This window comes from Aquarana catesbeiana, linkage group LG04 (assembly GCF_042186555.1).
Source record: "Aquarana catesbeiana isolate 2022-GZ linkage group LG04, ASM4218655v1, whole genome shotgun sequence".
NCBI lineage: Eukaryota > Metazoa > Chordata > Amphibia > Anura > Ranidae > Aquarana > Aquarana catesbeiana.
The window spans coordinates 547,066,882-547,075,304 of NC_133327.1; positions in this window are offsets into that span (position 1 = coordinate 547,066,882).

Below are 8,423 nucleotides of genomic sequence, written 5' to 3' on the forward strand. Positions count from 1 at the left end.
ACTAAAAAAGAAATTAAAAGAGTACCTAAATAAGGGCATAGCAGATAATATTATAAATAAGAAAGAAGGTAGGTATTTGCTGACAGAAGCACCAAGGATACCAGTAATATACCAGGTTCCTAAAATCCATAAGAATAAAACTAGACCACCAGGAAGGCCTATAATTAGCGCTATAGAATCAGTCTATTCAAGATTGGGGGAATATTTGGATATATTCCTCCAGCCAATAGCGGGAGAGGGCAAGGCATTCCTCAAGGATAGTAAGGATGTAATCAACAGCTTAAAGGATTTACAGGTGGACGACTCCACGCTATTGGTAACAATGGATGTGGAGTCGTTGTACACCAACATAAAACAAACGGACGCCTTGGCAGCTGTAGCATGGGGAATGAAGAACCTATCGGACCTAAAATTGAAACAAAGAAGGTTTATACTGGAGGGATTAAGGATGGCCATGGGGAATAACTTCTTCTGGCACAACCATAATTACTATAGACAGATAAAGGGAGTAGGGATGGGTAACAAGTATGCACCAAGTGTGGCCAACATCTTCCTCAGTAAATGGGAGGAGGAAGAGATTTTTGGAAGATGTTGGCCACACTTGCTGTTATACAAACGCTTTATTGATGACATTCTGATAGTATGGAAGGGCAGCCAAGAACAACTGGAAGCATTTATCCAACATATTGGCCATAATAAATATGATATTAAATTTACAGCTACAGTACACCAACAAAAAATAAATTTTCTGGATCTAGAAATTTATAAGAACAAAAATAAACTTGGAACTAGAACACACTTCAAAGAAACGGATCGGAACGGTTATATACCAATGGGGAGTTGTCATCACCCCCATTGGAAAAAAGCAATCCCAAAAAGCCAGTTTATTAGGATAAGACGAAATTGTGACCAAATAGAGGATTATTTTCAACAAACTGATATACTAATTAAGAGATTCGTAGACAAGGGGTACAAAAGAGACACATTGGAGGAAACACGTCTAAAAATAGCCAATATGAATAGAGAGCTAACACTAACCAGTAAAATTAGAAATCATAATCACAAAGATAAAGTACCATTCATAACAGTATTTAATAAACAATACAAAACACTAGAAAAAATTATAACAAAACATTGGCCCATAATCAGCAATGATCCACAGTTGAGCAAGGTCCTTCCAAACAAACCAGCGTTCGTATATAGGAGAGCAAGGAGGATCAGGGACAAAATAGTAAAAAATGTACCAGATCCCCCTAAAAAGATGTCAACATTTTTTGAACAGGAGGGTTTCTTTAGGTGTGGGAAATGTAAGGCGTGCAAGTCTACCAACAAAAGGGATAGAAAAACAATTAACTTTGAATCAAGCAGCAATAAGCAAACTTTTAAAATTGACAAACTCATAACATGTGCTAGTACACATGTCACCTACGTATTGGAGTGCAGCTGTGGGCTGCAATACGTGGGCAGAACAACTAGAGCCCTATCGGTGAGAGTAGGAGAACACGTTAGAAATATCAAAAAAGGATTTAAACACCATAGTGTATCCAAACACTTCAGGGATGTACATGGTAGGAACCCCCAACATTTAAAATTCTATGGAATAGATAGGATAGAAAAAGATTGGAGAAACACTAACATGAGAAGGGAGGTATCAAGAAATGAAACCCATTGGATATTTAAAATGGATACTATGAGACCAAAAGGGTTGAACGTGGAACTCGACATCAACTGCTACCTGGAAAATTATTAACTAGTATAGTAATAATTTTATTTATATTTTTATTTCAATATTTTTTATTTTTATTTTTATTTTTATTATATTTTTAGTTTCATTCTGTTTTATTTAGTTTTTATATTATATTTTTTATTCTTTATTTTGATTTTTATTTTATTTAAATTTATTTTTATTTTATTTGTTAATTATTTTTATTTTTATTTTTATTATTTTTATTAGTATTTTTATTTATTTATTTTTTCATTTTATTTTTTCATTTTTTTCATTTTTTTCATTTTTTTATTTTTTTATTTTTTTATTTTTTATTTTTATTTTTCTTTTTCTTTTATTTTCTATTTTTTAATATTTTCTTTATTTCATTATATTAATTTTTTCCCATATTTTAGTATCATTATATATATTTTTTTCTATTATTTTTTATTATTATTTTTTCTTCTTTCAATAAAAAACTTTTTTTATGTACAGAACGTAACACAATAGAATAGGGGTTATATATATAATTGTATATTTTTCTTGGAATTTTTTTGGAATTGTCCTGTATATCTTTGTAAAGAATGGATTTCTTTGCTGTCCCATATTTATATGGACGAACGGCTAGGGCGGAATGGGTAGAAAGTATAATAAAGTTTGGAAATGGGTAATATGTTTGAGACATTGTAAAAGCCTCTCCAGCAGATATAGATGGGTCAGTACTCCTAAAATTTAGATACAAACTAAGAAAATGTAAAGAGGAAATAGCTATATAAGTATGGATTATGCAAAAAGGGAAAAACCCTTAGTCAAAATGGCGGTATTGGAAAGGAAGTCATAGATGAGAACATTACCTTAGTTAAAATGGCGGAATACACACTTCCGGCCACACACAGTATAAATAGAGCGGGCACCAATCAAACGGCAGCTTCCTGATGACGCATTTGATGATGCGAAACGCGTAGAGGCTGCTGGGAGAATTTTATGCATCACGTGACCGGACGAAAACGGAAACGAGGCTTGGAGCGCAAGCCGAGCGTGGAGATCGCACACTAACACCAGGCGAACCATGCTAATAGCCACTCGTCCGTAACTGCTGGATAAGCTTCGTGCCGGCTCGAGGGCACTTTTAAATGTGAGTGATTTTAACCTTTGGAATTTTTTAAGAAATAAATGGTTCAAACATATTGCGCTATGATCGCCTTTTGTCCCTATGCTTTCCTATGAGGAGCATTAGAACACAAGTTTTTAGCCGGTGAGAAGTGGTACCTGGGTGGAGTGGTTATCCCTGAATGAACCAAAGGCGCACCCCTAGTGAAGTATCTGGTGAGTGGCCAATCTGAATGGTGGAGGGTCCCACTCAGTCACATATGAATACTGAAGCAATATAGGAGCACGTCAGTCACTTTAATGGTTACAAGACTTTGCAACATATCTGAAGGACTTTTTTGTTATATGTATATGTATGATTTATTGATCTAAAATTTTAAACTTATGCACATGGAATATTTGTGATGGGTAGTTGATAAGTATTACAGGTGATGGTAGCTTTCACTTGTGTATTTGAGATATTAAGGGAGTAGCGCATTCACATACACCAACTAGTGTCTCAGATGTATAGCCTGATATTGGGTACCCAAAAGAATACAGTCCCATACTTTATTAGGGAATGGGAAAGGGAGTTAAATAAGGTCCTGTCAGATGAACAAATTAAAAAAATTATTAAATCAACTTATTTAACATCCATAAGTTCGTACGTTCAGGAAATGGCCTATAAATTCCTGACAAGGTGGTATAGGACACCAGTAAGACTAAATAAGATGCTGGATGCCGGTGCTGGAGAGGATGTAAACAAAGGGGTACATTTCTCCATCTGTGGTGGGAATGCCCTAAGATCAGAGAATTTTGGGTAGCAGTCGCACCGTGGATCGAGAGGTTGACCCCAAGATCTATAGAACGTACACCTTTGGATTTCCTGTTTCATGGAACAACCAGCCCAATTAAAGCTTATAGGAAGAGCATTACACCACACCTATTAAATGCAGCTAAAATATTAATCCCCAGATTTTGGAAATAGACTGCTTGCCCAACACTAGAGGATTGGAAAAAGGAGGTGAACCGGATAATGGAAGCTGAAAGATGGATTCATGTAGTAAGGGATAAAAAAGGGGAATTTGAGAAAACATGGGCAGGCTGGATACAGTGTGTACATGAGATAGATTAAGAGGAAATATAGAAAAGGGAAGGGTAGCCATGACTCTATAAGAACTTTAGTACAACTGTACTGCATATGGTCTTAGCTATAAAAGGAATAAGGTGCTAAAATGCGAAATATGAACAGGATAGATATAAGCCGGGGTTCCCCTTCCCTCTTTTTTTTTCTCTTTTCTGCTGTCTCCCTCTACCTCCCCTTTCCCCTTACCCCTTTAAATGGAGGCCTATGCCTGGTGAAGGGGGAGAAGGAGAGAGTGAGTTGAGTCATGTGGAGGTGGAGAGCTTGGCACGTGTAGGTGAGGAGTGGTGGGTTGGGAAGTTTGTTTATTCATAACTAGGACGCAAAACGCCTTGGGTTTTTTTTTTTCTTCTCACGAGATATAAATTATATTTTATTATGGCCGCAAGTGGCCTCTTACATTAAATGGGGTTGGGTAAACAAAAGGAGGTAAGTGGAAGGACTTATACTGGTTTCAATTAATTTCACCTTTTTTTTTTTTTTTTATCTCCGACACTTAGAATTGAGGAATTAGGCCAGGAAGGCCGATATACACAATATGGGTAATCAATAATAATCACAGGGAATGTATGGTGAGGGTTTTTTTTTTTTGTTTTTTTTTATGCACACAATCATTGGGAACTCTATATTAACCACAGGATACACTTAGAATTGAGGAACCAGACAAAGAAGGCTTATACACACAATATGGTTAATCAAAATCATAGGGCACGCATGGGCACGTATGGTGTTTTTTTTTTTTTGTGTTGTTTGGGTTTGTTTAATGTGTTGACTTGTGGCTTGTAGATGTTTGGAGTGTCACCGAGGAACTATATCATATAGACTGATACACACAATCATTGGGAATTATATTAATCACAGGGCATATATATATACTTTTTTTTTTTTTTTTTTTTTCTTTTTTGACACAGAGAGGTTTTTTGGTAGGTGAACACATGATTCAAAGGGAAGAATGGAGGGCGAAGATACGGGGTGGGTATTTAGTGTGTGTTGGGGAGGGGGGTGGAGATGGACAGCGTTTAAGAAAGGAAGGGAATTTTATATATTCTTTTTTTTTTCTTTTTTTTAGGGGGGGGGGGGGTAGGGTTAGCACAACCAGTTAACTGCTGACAAGAGAACTGTGTAATTAGCTTGTTTCTCGATTAACTATCTATGTTTAATATGTTAACTTTGTGTGGTTATTATGAAGAATGTGTAAATGTGAATTGTGTGAATTTATAATAGAAAATAAAGAAAAATTTTGATTATAAAAAAAAAAAAAAGAGAGAAATGGAGGCCGCACAAGAATTTCTGAACAGAGATATCACTCTTGCCACACCTAAGGTTGAATTCATTTTGGAATTATTAGATTTTGCTACCCATCATAACTACTTCTGTTTTGATGGACGTTTTTATTTACAGGTCAAAGGTATGGCGCTGGGAGCCAAATTTGCTCCCAGTTTGGCCAACCTTTTTATGGCCAAGTGGGAGGAGGACTTTGTCTATGCCCTGGATCACCCACAGTTGAAACTGTGGGCAAGATACATAGAAGACGTCCTCCTCCTATGGGCTGGTACTTCGGAATCATTGGAGGAATTTTTCTTGAAACTCAATGATAACTATCGCGGGATTGTTCTAACTTACCAGTCCAGTCCTTCCAAGATTAATTTTTTGGATTTGGTGATCAAAAGGTCAGAGCAACTATTTATATTGAGTACCCACTTTAAGACTACAGACAGGAATGGGTTTATACTCATGGGCAGCTGTCATCACAAGTCATGGCTGAGTTTGGTTCCTAAAAGCCAATTCCTGCATCTACGCAGGAATTGTACAGACATTTCCACTTTTAGGTCCCAGGCTAACATCTTGAGAGAAAGATTCATTGATAAAGGATATATTCAGGCTGATGTCGATAGAGATCTTATTACGGTATTGAATACTGACCGAGCTCTACTGTTGGCGGATAAAACTCAGAGAGAGGGCGATGACAATTTCAACTGGTCATTTCTTACCGGGTTCTCAACACAGCACAAACAGATCAAGGACATTTTTATACAGCACTTTTGAAGAACGATATAGTACTTGGGCCCATTATACCTGAGGGACCCAAGGTGGTATATCAAGGTGCACCTTCACTTAAAAACAAGATTGCACCTTTTATTATCAATCCCCCATCAGGCCTACATTCTTCCACAGCTGGGTAGGATATTATCCTTGTAAAAAGTGTTCTGTCTGCCAACACAACATTAGTGGACGTAGAGCCACTAAGGAATTCCATTCGACTGTAACTGGCCAAGTTTATACTATTAAACAATTCTGCACTTGTGCCACAACCAGTGTGGTATACCTATTGACTTGCTCTTTTGGGAAGCAATATGTAAGTAGAACCATTCGTTCCTTTACCGCCAGAGTCACGGAACATCAATTTAATAAAATTGGGTAGTATTAAACATACATGTTCCCTGTCACTATCGACAACACCATGCATGGGACCCAAAAGGTACTCAATTTCTCATTATAGACAGATACATCGCTCCATGGGGGGGTAAAGCTAAAACTAGAGGGGTATCCAGACTCGAAACCTTCTGGATCTATGAATTACAGACTTACCACCCACAGGGGATGAACGTGGAGTGGGACATTAACTCTTTTATAAAGAGAGCCTAATAGCCACGATACTCTCTGTCTTTTTTATGCCCATTTTTTAATGTCCATTTGTAAATTGTATATTAACATTTTTACCATATTTGATTTAGATTGGGGACAGCATTCAATACTGTCTACACTTGTAGGATTGCTCACAATCAATGTACACCCCAGACCTTGCTGTAGCCGTGTTCATATAGTGGATTGCACCTTTCCTATTAATACAGGTTCCTGTATTATAAATTTTTTTTTTTTACCATCTCCACTATGTGAGACAGGCTGACTTTTTCTGGTTCCCTTTTTTTTCCTTTCTTACATTTACCTATTTGCAGACGGGCATGAGACCTGTATATATTATGTGACAAGCCCGTCATGTTTTTTGTTTAGGTTATGATTGCTTTACCGGGCTCCGCTTCCGGAGCGAGGCTTGGTTGGTGTGCAAGGCGGAGGTTACCAATCCAAGCCTCGGTTTCATAGCGAGGCTTGGTTTGGATAGAAGCCATATAGCCACGCCTCGACTTCACAGCAAGGCTTGTGTCAGGGACATGCCGGTGGCCGTCAGGCAAATATGCGTGCGCACGTACGCACGCGGGGTCTGTCCAGAGCGTTACAACTGAATTTCCCCACTGGAGGGCGCCGGCGCGCTCCCGCGCGTGCGCGCTAGCGCTGTTTGGCGCCAAGGGCTCTTTAAAAGGATGTCAGTTGCACCCATGTGGTGCTGTTTGTCTGTCACCTGTGTTCCTGAATCTGCCTGCTGTTGTTATCCCTGTTATTGACCCGGCTACATCTGACCTTCCTGCTATCTCCAATCTGACCCAGCTTGCCTGACTCTGCTAACTTCCTGTGACCTGTTGCCGAACACCTGCCTGCCTGACTGACTATTCTGTGATCATCCATTTGCCTATACATGCCTGATCTCCTGCCAAAGGGACTGTCTGACTCTGCTTTTGCCTGTGTCCTATGTCGCTGCATTCCAGCCTTCTCATCCAGCTCTAGGTTCTGCTGCTGCTACACCTCCTACCTGTCTGCCTGCTGATCCGCTCCAGCCTGCCAGTATCTGCAGCTCAGCCATTCCGGAAGGACTTCTTCCCAGCTCCTGTGCCGGCCTCTGCAAGAACCTTCACCAGGCACTCCTACCCACTGTGCTCAAGAGACCACTGTTCCCACTCCAGTGGCTCCTGAACCAGCGCTGTAAGAGTGGTCTTCTTCTACCAGTCGGGCTCAACTACCAGGTACCTAACAGTACTAACATGCCTGAGCCTGCAGGAGAGACCTCCCCCATTAAGGAGATCTGCATGCACTTAGCGGCACTCACCCAGGCCGTGAAGACTTTTCAAGATAGCTATACCAGACTGGAGGGACAAGTTCTGAGCCTCACTGGTCCTGGAAGTGTGGCTTCTGCCTCAGCAACTGCCCCAACACAGACTGTATCATCTCCCTCTGTGGTAATGCTTCCACCTGAACCAAGGGTCTCCATCCCAGAAATGTTTTCTGGGGACCGAACCAAGTTCCGGGCCTTCCTTATCGCGTGTCAGCTCTACTATGCCCTGCAGCCACAAACTTTTTCTCTAGAGGCTACTAAAGTGGGATTTGTTATATCCCTCCTACAAGGAGAACCCCAGACTTGGGCTCACCGCTTGCTTGAAACTGACTCTGTACAAACCCAGTCCTTGCCTTCCTTCTTCGAAGCCATGGCCCAGCTGTACGAGGATCCTCAGCGGACTGCCACAGCTGAGTCAGCTCTGTTCGCGCTCCAGCAAGGCCACAGACCGGCCGAGGACTATGTCACGGACTTCAGACACTGGAGTGCGGACACTCAATGGAACAATGCAGCCTTACGCCACCAATTCCACATGGGTT